Genomic DNA, 13012 nt, shown 5'->3' with positions numbered 1-13012 from the left:
CTTAGGTAAAATATCTACCTGACTGTTTTTTTTTTTTTTTAAGATTTTATTTATTTATTTGACAGCGAGAGAGGGAACACAAGGAGGGGGAGCGGGAAAGGGAGAAGCAGGCTTCCCGCTGAGCACGGAGCCCGATGCGGGGCTCGATCCCAGGACCCTGGGATCATGACCTGAGCCAAAGGCAGACGCTTCACGACTGAGCCACCCAGGCGCCCCCACCTGATTGTTTATATTAAGTAAGCTAGAATCAGGTTTCAAACGTGTTCCTGGGATGAAAACATTATTTTACATGATGTGTTTGATGATACAACTTATAAGATAAATGGCTTATGAGAGAAAGTTGTAGCCCTTCATTTAATACCTCCTTTCTTTATACCAGGTCTTGAATCTCCAAAATTACTTCTTTGTCATAAATACTATGTGATATAAACAACTGGATTTTTATGCATGAAAATATTCACCCCACAGCTTGGGTATACCATGGTCATTCCAAAACTATATTTTCTCAGGATTTCTCTGATGGACATCCAAAAACATAATTAAAAAAACATTAAGTTAACTTGGCATAAAGTATAAAAAATACACAAAACATGCTTTCAGTCCTTTCTCAGACTTTACCAGCTTTATCGTAACACATTTCATTTCAATGAGTATCAACAATGATTAGGTATAATTAGAGCAAAATAATATGTAAAAATGATATGTAAGCCTATACTTATTTGATCAATTTTTCTAATTTTAATATTTCCAAACGTTTTTAAAAGTACAAAGATCTAGACTTTATAAAAACATGACATTTCATAATTAAAGACTTTTTTCCTGCATCTCTACACAAACCATAATTTATTATTTTTTTAAGATTTATTTATTTTAGAGACAGAGAGTGAGCAGGGGGCCCGTCTCAGGGCTCAATCTCACGACCCTGAAATCACGACCTGAGCCAAAACCAAAAGTCAGACACTTAACTTACTGAGCCACCCAGGTGCCCCGTACACAAGCCCTAATTTAAAATCCTATTTCAGTGTGAAAATGGTATCTACTGTCCTTGCTTTTAATTTTTGTTCTTAATGATTTCTACCATAGTTAGCATGCACTCTGACACTCAGGGACAGACAGGGAGTGAACAACTGGTTTAACAATCTCCCTTCTTACTGTTTGCTTTCTTTAAAGAATTTCTAGGCACTAGACATTTTAAAAAGTAAGCTTCAACATCCTTGAAGTAGAATAGACGTCTTTACCTTATCACAACTAAGCCAAGACACAGGGACACTGATGTCACTGGGCCAGAAGTAATCATAGAGTCCCAAAAGTAGAGCTCTGGGTAAAGTGAGATACCCACTACACAAGAAATCAGGGCACCTAGGGTCAATCTCTGCCAACAGCTTGCTGGGAGAGCTTAAACAGTTAACAATCTCTTTGATTGTTAGTTTTCTTCATCTATAAAACCACAGGGTTTGATTCAAAGTCTATGCATGCTCTAAAGCTTAATGATTTTTTAGATTCTGCAATACTTCACTGTAGATTGTAGGAATTCATATCTTATTTTCCCACTGACTTAGATAGAAATCTCAATGACTCTTAACTGGCAGGGGCCCCTGTGTCCCCAGAAAGAGCCCTTTACTATATCTGGAAGGAAATACAAAGATCTTTATAAATCTTTTTTTAAAAAATTGTTTGCTGACTTCCATTGCCAACTACATAAAATCCAAGGTATGTATGTGGTTTGGCATTCGGGATACCCCAAAATCTGACCTGAACTGTCCTTCCCAACTTTTATCTCCAATGATTCCCTTTCCTGTTCCCAAAGCTACAAACTTTTTTTTTTAAAGAAGAGATGAATTTATTTATTTTTTTTTAAAAGATTTTATTTATTTTTTTAAAGATTTTATTTATTTATTTGACAGAGAGAGAGAGACAGCCAGCGAGAGAGGGAACACAAGCAGGGGGAGTGGGAGAGGAAGAAGCAGGCTCCCGCGGAGGAGCCTGATGCGGGGCTCGATCCCAGAACGCTGGGATCACGCCCTGAGCCAAAGGCAGACGCTTAATGACTGCGCCACCCAGGCACCCCAACTGCGCCACCCAGGCACCCCCCAAAGCTACAAACTTTCTGAACACATTTTCCCTAAGTACACCAAAGCCTTCCCGTCACTCGTGTTTTTGTTCATGGTACTGTCCTTACCTACACCGTTTTCTATCTCTACAAAGTCAAGTTTTACCCAATCCTCAAAGCTGGAGGGACTATACAACTTACCATCCAAACTGGGATGATTTGAAAGTGAAGAGGGATGTTAGCTGAGTGGGACACCACGCCGCCAGGTGTAAACTGGGGCTCACACAAGCAGATTGAGTCATGGGATCACCCTACACAAAGCCCAACTCAAGTGCACATCTACTAGAAATAATCTCTCCCTCCCCTAAAACTCCACTGCACTTTAAATTAGTATCTCTTTTCAATGATCATTTCTGCCTATATCTGAGCTACATGTGTAACAAGTTTTATCCCCCTTACCAGTTCTGAGTCATGAAATGATTCAGCATTATGTTCCCCACGATGCCTAGCATATACAGTGAGTGTTCGGTAAATATTTGATGAATGAATGAGCTCCTAGGTATGTCTAACTGTGATATATTACATTAGGTTGTTTCAAGGTGGTTACATACCTTTAAAATCAACACTGCAGTCCACTGAAAAGAACCACACTCCTTGGCCACGCGGAAGAGCCATCTCCCTCAGAGATGGGCCATGTTCACACACTACGATGGCTTGTCCGAGTACGAACCTTCCCTGACACATCCACCAAATTCACACGATGCCGTATCTGTTGGAACAGAAACCCTATCACCCACTACTTGGTGCGTCAGTAACAGCTGCGTGTCTAAGCCCCGATACAAGATCTACAGAACTCTGCTTCCAATCTGTGAGATGTTTCATGAAGAGCACCGTTCTCCCTTGGCAGAGCCTTGGATCTCGGGATAGAGAGCTGAGATGCAACTTACCCTCCAATAGGCTTCTGACTGCCCTGAATCCCAAAGTATTTTATCTATTCCTTTCTTAGGTTATTGACTACTTTCTAGTTACACATTCTAGGCACCTTGGGGTCCAGATCTGCACTCACTGATCTTTGTATCCCCTGGAGTGCACAGAAAAACACACATAGTACACGCTCAATGAATACTGGCTGAATTAATCTTAAATCGATGAGTAAGTGACTTGAGGTTGAGTGGCCTTCCTTACTTATGTGGAAAGGAAGAATTTCCATGGCCCTGCTGAAACACAAGATATACACTGAGGCCCGCTCTGTCCATGTATCCCAACTCCTTAATGTACAAATGTCCCATGAGACAGATATGATGAGTCTTCATTCTACAAAACCTTATATGGTTCAGAGAAACGGAGAGCACTGTTCAGAAGGAGCTAAGTGATGGAGAGGGGTCTTAAATCCAGACATTCTGACCACAGGACTCTCTTGGTTCACCCAGGCATACTGCAATGAACTTGACAGATACGGCATTTATATAACAGGAAGTATTACAGGTCGATGGCTACTCTCATCCCTGAGTGTCATAGGCTACACCAGACAACTGCCCACAATGTTTCCTGCAGTTCTATTAATTTTCTGAAACAAAGGGGGAAAAGCTCTCATGTGCTTCCAGACGCAGGTAGATCTGACTATGTCAGCGTGGGGGAAGAGGAGAGAGAGAAAGCATAAATGAGAGAAATACAGGGGTCAGAAGGGGAAGTGTGGAGTGTCACAGTGCAGTGCAGTGCTGTGCCCGGGCAAGCGCACATTACAATATGCTGCACAAACGCATCAACTTATTCAGTGGACACAATAAATGAGGCACTTCATCATGTGGCATGTCCACCTGGTGATGGGCTCTTTTACTAAAACAGAACGCCTTACAGATTAAACAAAAGCACTTCTAAAAACTCAAACACACTTACTTTGTGTCCAAGTATATTTCACCGCACCATATTTAAATGCCTCACTCAGGGTTTGGATGAAAAATCAAAACTCATAATTTGTGCCAGTTTTTAGAGTTCCTTCATTACCTATACAGTCTCTACATTCTTTCTTTGTAAGACTAATTAAATTTAAGCCTCAATGGGCTTCATTCCCATTTGCTATGAGGCTGAAGGCATGACAAGTATGTAGCATTTATATAACAGGAAATATCTAAAAGCATTCTGCTGAGATTTCCTTCCCCCACACCCCCTTCCACACCCATTCCTTAAACTGCCTTCGAAAGGCTTGCTGTGTTCTTCAGAACTTAAACAGGAGTCACTAACAGGAATAATGCACCTACCCCTTAGTTTGTTTAGACACCACATCGCCACTAAAGTCGTATTTAGCCTGGCTTCAACAGCCCCTCCAGCCTAGCACCTGACCCTTAATGCTCAAATATTTTAATGCCATGTAGGTCAAATATGCTTTTCTGTTGTTATCAGGGTGGAATTTAGGAGGAAAAGAAGAAAGCTTACCAACTCGGCTTTCCATTCTCCACATACCAAACCCTAATCAAGAGGCCCTTCCAACGTCTGACGTGTTTGTGGCTCCGACTCTCCAAGTCAGGAGAGGCCCTTCCACCCCCTTCCACCTCTCTAACCCTTGCTCCCTCACCCACCTCCTATCAGCTTTGCCCAGCCTTGGTTTGAGTTCCCATGGGCGTTTACCCAGTGCAAGTAAGACTCGGCGACAAATGGAATGTGAGGTGCCCGGCTCAGGAATGTCTGTTTATGGGACACTCGAGGTAAGGATTGTCAGGACAGTGTTTAAAGGATTCTAACATTTATCAGCGATCAGTACCCTCTGTCACAGCACCTCGTAACAGCCAGTAGTACTTCTGGTTTATTAAACGTCTCAAGTGTGCCTTTTCGACAGGATACCACTGGTCAAGAAAAAATCCTTAAGGTAATGAGAATGCGGATGTTGCCACACTGGAGGCTGTCACACACCACTGGCACGCTGCCAGCCATAGTCGGCCTGACTTTTGAACAGTCTATCTGTGACCCCAGAAGCCAATGAATGTCAAAGAATAGCCAGAGGTCTGGCTCCACTGAGGGACATCTTCATAATAGTTGGGTCAAGCTGGTCTAAACCCGATCTATTCCAGCACCCATACCCACAAGAAAGGACTTCTCTGCCTGCTCCAAAGCCACACAAAACTTCTCTCCAACCATGTAGACTGGTTTCAGGGTTTCCCAAAATATCCCTGATTTTTAAAAAAGCAAGCATCTCTAAGTTAGTTCTAAGCTTCTCTATTTTTGAAAGACCAAGTCCCAATCTCTTCTGTTTCCACTTCTTTCTGACCTGTTAAAAAAGGTCAAATCACACAACGCAGAGGACACTGAACTGCATTAAGTCCTAACATTTTCCAAGCAAAGTAACAGGCAGTTTAAGGTACTAAATGAAATTTAGAGCAGAAAGTGAATTTCTCATATGGATCTTCTTCATTGCTGCTCACAGAAGTTATTTTGTCCGAACTGCAAAAGAGAATTTTAATTTCTGTTCCATTTTCTCATTACCCTCAAAAACTCTAAAAGTACCATTTTGTTAAATTGAGTCAGTCCCAAATGAACAGAGTAATTCGGTAACTTGGCTCAATTGTCCACAGAACACTAATTTCATTTTATCTAAAATTAATACAACCTGCAACATTAAAGCAAACCACTCCCTCTAATCTCGCCACCTTATTTTATGATTCAATTCTATGTATAATTACGTTATAAGATTATAAGGCACCTAATAACTCGATCACTAATCACTTTGGCATTATGGCCTAGGAAATATCCCAGGTCTCCTGACAAAACTGAAAACATCTAGAATACAACCTTGCTTAGACTGGAGTTAGGCTCCAAGAGCTCCCTTGTGAGTCAGCTGGTTAGTGCCCAGGTTACTTACTTGGTTAGGCCCCCAAACCAGATGGCAGAAGTCTTACCCTCACAGTTTACCTATATAAAGGTCTCTGTGTCCCCTGTACCATCTGCCAAGCTTTTCCACTGCAAGAAGGTCTGTCATTCTGCTCTCATTACCCTCTCATCGGTGGACTCTGGACCTCTCTTCCAGCTGCAGCCCAGGGCCAGCAGGAATGCAGGTGCGGACCAGACTGGGGGCTCTACTGGCCAGCAGGGTAACCCTCTGCACATTTCCCAAGAAATTACTTTCTCATGTTTCGGTGGCCACATGGAGGGGTCTGCCTGCTACCACTTTTCTTTACCATCCAGAGTGGCTGTCCTTTACAGCTCACCGGGAAAACAGTTTAACAAGCTTCACCTCTATCTTCTTTTGTGCCTGATGCAAATCGCTGGGCTATCCTATGGCTTTTCACTGCTGGTCACTCAAGGAAGCGGGCTGCTTTTCCTTGAAGTCATGTCATCTCACCAAGGGGCCACAGAGAAGAACAAAAATTGAACAGTGGGAATAATGAGGCTTCTTGGAGCACAGATGAAAGATGAACATGTTTGAAAAGGCAAAGGCCTTGATGAGACCCTGGGACTGTGGCTGAGACTCCAAGCACAGGCTGTAGAAAGCAAAGATAACCACTGAACTACATGGACTAGACAAGGGGAGGACAGCAATGCTACTGGGGAAGGTGGGGATGGGGCCTGTGTGGAGCAGGGGGTGGGCAGCGAAAGGAAGAGTTGACACAGGAGTAGAGCACGTTCTCATGAGTCAGACAACCTACAAGTCCCACAGAAAACAACTCTGCCAACTCTGCGGACTAGAACAAGGACAGGGAAGAGGGGGCAATCTCAAACCAGGGCAGTAATGGCTTGTTAACAGGAAACACCCTTCAGACCCTAACAAATAGCTAGATACAGACAATAAAACTGCTGACAATGGCTGCCGAAGGCAAAGGAAGGCAAAGAACTTCCATCTCGAGTACGAGCAATCCTTGCATTGGCCGGTAGTGCTGCGCTGTAAAAATGAAGGGTGCCAACAGAACCATGCAGATTGATCTTCCTAATCAACGGGGAAAAGCTTACAACTGTTCCATGACCTTTGAAAATTTTATTCAAAATATTAAAGGCTCTCTATGATGTAAAGAAATGAAAAAATGGTGTTCACTTAGTATACTGCAATTTGAAACATCAGAAACTGGGAATTAAAGTGTGTATTTCTTTGTAAAAAAAAAAAGTATATATATAGATATAGATATCTATATATATATCCAAAAAAAAGAAAAGAAAAACATTATCAAGAGTAGTTTGAACAGGGCTTGCCTTCTTCAGGTTGCATAACTTAAGATATGAAGGGAGACTCTTTTCTATACCTTAACGAACTGCCACACTCTTTCTAAGTTTGGATTGGCTGCCAACATCTTACTCTTTGTGCTTTCACAAATGATCCCTGAGAGCTCCTTTAATGTGAAGGTATATGGTGGCATCACTTCCTCTGGGACATCTTCATCCTTTCCGTCAGCCACTTGCCTCATTTATGCCGAAAAACTTGCCTTCACCAAATTCCTAGAGCTACATATCTCCTCCAGTCTCTCCAGTGGTGGCAATGTCAACACTCCCTTGGTCAACTATCTCTTCTGTAACTCTATTTATGTTCGACTCCAATCCTGCAAGGTTATTTGTACAGTGTGGTAAAAGTTCCTGCCATTCTGCACCTGTTCCTCACCATTACTTCCTGCTGCGATGCTTGGACATTTTCTAATGCATGCTGTATGTCGTATTTCTTCCAAAATTCAGCTACATAAAATGCATGCTCTCCAGTTGTAGCACCAATAACCCATCTAACAGTCCATTTAAGATAATAAGCTTTAAAAGCTGAAAAAACTCCTTGGTTCATTGGCTCCATTAATGAAGTTGTGTTAGCTAGTAAAAGTTTTCCCATTCATTCAAGTCCCCAAGAGAATCAGGGTGACCTGGAGCATTATCTAACAGTAGCAATTCTGCTTTAAAAATTAAATTATTTTGCCTAGCTCTGAACAAAACCACAATCGAAACAAGTTTTGAAACAATGATACCGTAACCCCCGATCTTTTATTTGTGTGCCAAGTGACAGGTCCAAAATGTCCAAAAGATGCTTTTTTGTGATTTTTGAATGCTCTGCGATTCTCAGACTGATAGATAAACAGGGGTTTTAATTTAAAGTCCTAATAGAAAAGCCACTCTGTGTTGAACTCCTTCACAGCCACTTTGAGATCTGACATCTTTTGTGGCCCAAGCTCCCGACAGGGTTGCCTTCCAACATGTCTCACGGACACTAAATAGTTGACAATGACGATCTTCAACCGCCCTTACCTAATCCCTGGAATCTGGATGCAAAATTCTCAGCTGACCCACTCTACAGCTTCACCTGATGGTTCGACATTAATCCATCCACGCTGACTTCTGAATGATGAAGCCAGTCTTTCCTCTTTAATATCCATGCAGTTACTATTTTCTCTCCATGTGGCAACTAACTTCAATGAGAAGTTGAACTGATTAAGCCTGAGTGAGACCTAAACTGATTGCGACTTTTTAAAAGACAGTCTTCAAACCAAAAGAGAAGTAAACATTTCATTTTAACCATAAGCCACTTTCTGTTCCCGGTACAGTTTAAACTAAAAGATGCTGAGGTGACTTTACCTGGTTTTCACATTCACAGGACATTTTCATTACTTTTTCATTTCATCCCATAGCTTCACACAAGCTGCGATCTCAGCTCATCTTGGCTTTGCTGTCAATGTTTTCAAATCTTCAGATCCTTCCAATTTCACTTCTAACATGATTGCTTTTCATTTCTTTGCTGCATTTTCATTTTTGTTGGCCAGGTCCCCTTTTCAATTATTCATCCTTGTACAATGCTGTGTGGGTTTATCACTGAGCGACAAAGAGGCAATACAACTACACGCTTTGCTGTCTGTGAACAGAGTAACAGACACACAGCGACTTGCCATTGAGAGCTGAAAAGGCACTGTGCTTTGTCACTGATCATGGTGCATGGCTGTTATTTATACCACAATCTGTGGACTGAGCAAAGTCTGTACTGTATGCAGGCCCAGCCAACGTACTGGGGTGCAGTACGTGACAGGTGAAGCATGATAACTTATGTATGTGCACATCAGAATCATGCAGAGTGAAGATTGCCTCATTTCATCCCAATCCCTGCGTAACAATTACTTAGCCCAATGAGGCTAAAGATTTAAAAATGTGACTGAAACAATGAAACTTAGGGAAAGTAAAAAGAACCCTAAGCTTTGACCAAACAGGTCATAGAAGTCATATGGAAACAGAAGAGAAGAAAGGGTTATAATAAAATTTCACTATGAAGTACATTAATTGACTTATTGTGATTGAAGTATTTTAGAAAAAGGGAAAAAGGAATTCTGCACGGAAGGACCTGAGCGGCAGTGATGGAGGGGAAGCTGTGTAATGCCAAATCTCCCGACAATCCTCCAAAATACAAAAAGATAATTGTAGGGGCGCCTGGGTGGCACAGCGGTTGAGCGTCTGCCTTTGGCTCAAGGCGTGATCCCGGCGTTATGGGATCGGGCCCCACATCAGGCCCCACATCAGGCTCCTCTGCTATGAGCCTGCTTCTTCCTCTCCCACTCCCCCGGCTTGTGTTCCCTCTCTCGCTGGCTGTCTCTATATCTGTCAAATAAATAAATAAAATCTTAAAAAAAAAAAAAAAAAAGAAAGAAAAGGACATTAGGACAGAGACACACAGAGGGAAGACCGTGAGACAAGTGTCAGAAGAAACCAACCCCGCTGACCTTGCTTCCTCCTCTCTGACTTCCGGCCTCCCAAAGTGTGAGAAGATACATTTCTGTTGTTCAAGTCATCCAGCCTGTGGTACTTCGTTACGTCAGCCCTAGCAAACAAACGAGGCCCCCAAACCCATTTTCCCCACAAGTCCTGTGGTTTTTATTGTGCGATCTGGCACAGCATGATGATTTTTTAGGAATGCCTACGTTGCATTATAGCAGAACTGACTGTATCCCTCTGTCCCTGCTGTAAGCGGTCACAGGAACAAGGAGATTCCAGAAAGAACAGGGTGGAAGAAAGAAGGGAGTGGTGGCTGTGGCCTTCAAGACTGATCTAAGGTCACTGCCTCTGAGAGAAAGTCCACCCTAAACTGAGGGGTTAGAGAGACAACTACAAGAAAGAGGCGAACTTAAAAGTACATCCCAGACACCAGGAGGCAGTCTTGCAAAGGCAACTATTTGGGGGAAAATAAAGTAAAAAGGAGAGTTACGCTTAGGAAGTGCATGGTAACGTTTTAAAAAAGGGAGAGAGGGGAATTTAGAAACCTGCAAGAGAAAATAACTTTTCCACCACTGGGGGACACATAAATCCTCCCTGTCTCCCTCCAGCCATCCAGTGAAGCAGCCACACCCGAGGACACTGTCAGAACCCTGACAGAGTCCCCCTCACACGAGGGCCCGAAGTTAACCTCACCGGCAACAGGGAGAGACAGCACACATACCCTCGGACACGATGCACTGGAGAAGGACACAAGGTCACTTCTGGAATATTTGTAGCAAAAATGCATAATCTGATTCTGATCACAATTAAATATGGGACAAACACAAATTGAGGGACATTCGTTATAGCAAATGATCTGTACTCTTCAAAAATGTTAAATTCAGGAAAGACAAATACTGAGAAACTATTCCAGATTAAGGAAGAATAAAGAGACATTACAATTAAATAAAACAGGTGAGCCTGAATTGTAAGAGTGGACTGGGGGGTTGGGGTGGGGGGGTGTCCTATAAAGGACAGTAAGTGGGGGCAATTCAGCACAATTTGAATAAAGTACATGAAATAGATCATTGTGCTGTGACTATGTAAGAGAATGCCCTTCTCTAGGAAATGCAGACTGAAGTGTTGAGGGCTGAAGGGTATCATGTCTGCAACTTAGTCTCAAATGCTTCAGAGCAATAATTAGTGAGGCAGGGAGGAAAAGGGGAGGAGAGAGGGAACGATGAAACGAACATGGTGAAATGTTAACATTTGAGGAATCTCAGTGAAGGGTGCACCGGAATTCTCTGTACTCTTTTTGCAACTGTTCAGGGAGTATGAAATGACTTCAAAATAAGAAGTTAGAGAAAAAGATAAATTTTGCCCAGCCTTCCAATGTGTACTTTCTGGCCAAGTCCTTAATTCATCCACTGGGAACAAAAAGCCCATGGCAGTGTAGACAGGAGTATAATTAAAGAACAAAGAACAAAAGAGAATTGGAAATTCACAAATAACACTAGCACATCCTCTTAAAATCTGAATTCAGAAATCAAAAAAATAAAATAAACAACCTTTTAAAGTAATCAGGCTCTACACTACAGGTTGGAAAGTTCTGATTTAAATCACCAACCTTGCCAGGTGGCACAGGAGTAAATTACTTCAGCCTCTCCTTGGGGGTTCTTATGACGACGACTGTAGGTAGATTCTGTGCAGCAGGCACTCATATGGAGAAGAACAAAGCAAAAAGTTTCTATTCTATGACATATTTCTAAAGTACATGTTATTACTTGCAAGTGCGTATGATGCAACAGACTGCCGACGGAAGAAAGCACAATGGCGTAACTCTTACGTAACTCCACTCCAATACCAGCACGAGACCCAGGCACCCGTATCAGCCCTCGCTCACTCTAACATTATCTCCACTAGTCTCCCTCCTGCCAATCACTCTCCCTTTCAATCTCTCTAGCTACCTCGTCCAGATTTCACATTCTAAAATACACCTTCCATGCCGCCACTCTTTGATCAAAACACTTCAAAAGACATTTATAAATAACCAGGTTCAAATATCTTACCCCAAATACCCAGAGTCTCCTACTCTCTAGTCTTCAGCTTCTTCTCCAGCCTTGTTCTCCAATCTCCTTTCACCCAAGACAAGCCCCCCTGTCTATGCTGACCCCCTAACACTTGCCTGGACGATCCTCAAAGCCCATCTGGGGGCCCACCACCTCCATGAAGGAAGGGAGAAAGTTCTGATTTTTTTAATTACCAGTTATCTAATTCCTGCCCATCAGTCCCCCTTCTTTCAGTCTTTAATCGCTCCAGCTTTGCAAGTAACTTTGGCACGTGCTGATTCTATAATACGATGGCGCTACAGCAGCTGTGAGAACACAGAGGTATCGAAGGGATGTCAGTTCTCAAAGAAGCATAAAAACCAAAAGTGGCCCGGGGAAGAAGTGGTGTTTACAGTCTGAGAGAAGGGGCCAGAGTGTAGGTAAGGCAGCACTGGGGGGCATGGTGTTCCCGGCACACCGCCACTGGCTGTATAACATAGCCCACCCAGGGAGGGTCTCGTGGTGAGTCAGCAGCTATTGCCATCACAGAGAGAAGGGTGAACCCCATCTAATCCAGTTCAAATGACAAAAAATTGTTTAATTCAATAAATCTAAATTAATAAAACATTGCTACATTTTTGAGAGTACAGCAGTAACAAAGGGTACATCCCTATTGAAGACGTATCCGTTTGTTACAGAAATGGAGATCCTGCTGCTGAGTCCAGAAATCCAGCACTGGGGAAAACTCAAAGGCTGTACGTGACCTCTCTCTCCTCTTCAATCAGGACAAGGGCTTCAAGAACATTTCAAGATATTCCCTAGGGGCGAGTAGACAGTGATGGATGTTAACTAGACTTCTTATGGTGATCATTTCACAATACACATAAATATTAAATACACACAAATATTGAATCATTATGTTGTATGCCTGAAACTAACATCATGATGCAGGTCAATCACATCTAAATTTTAAAGGTTAATTTTTTTAAAAAAAGAAATTCTTCAATTTATTTGTTTATTTTAAGTAGGTGACACACCCAGAGTGGAGCCCAACACAGGGCTTGAACTCACAACCCTGAGATGAAGACGTGAGCTGACATCAAGAGTTGGATGCTTAAGTGACTGAGCCACCCAGGCATCCCAAAAAAAGAAATTGTCATTGCAGTCCAGTTCCACAAAACCAAGAGCCCAGCTCAAATGAGAAAAATTTTAAATGTGTTCCCCTCTTTTATTTTCCTCTAAAATAAAAAGAGAGAAAAAGTAATTGAAAAGATGACATCTA

At 42.4% G+C, this 13012-nt stretch overlaps 1 protein-coding gene across 2 annotated transcripts in view; it reads right to left on the bottom strand.

Annotated features, from left to right (window-relative positions):
* The window catches only part of WWC2 (WW and C2 domain containing 2), a 200383-nt gene that overhangs the window by 126020 nt on the left and 61351 nt on the right, over positions 1-13012 (bottom strand). Inside the window, exon 1 of one of the 2 annotated variants that reach the window (XM_045785844.2) lies at positions 2662-3351. The exons of the other annotated variant lie outside the window; for it this stretch is intronic. The gene's annotated coding sequence lies outside the window, so the exon portion shown is untranslated. Of the gene's footprint in view, positions 1-2661; positions 3352-13012 lie in introns of those variants that run through there. 2 annotated transcript variants of the gene reach the window in all.

Source organism: Ursus americanus, chromosome 27 (genome assembly GCF_024610735.1).
Source record: "Ursus americanus isolate L20-20 chromosome 27, mUrsAme1.1.p, whole genome shotgun sequence".
Lineage (NCBI taxonomy): Eukaryota > Metazoa > Chordata > Mammalia > Carnivora > Ursidae > Ursus > Ursus americanus.
This window is presented reverse-complemented; position numbering and strand designations above follow the sequence as displayed.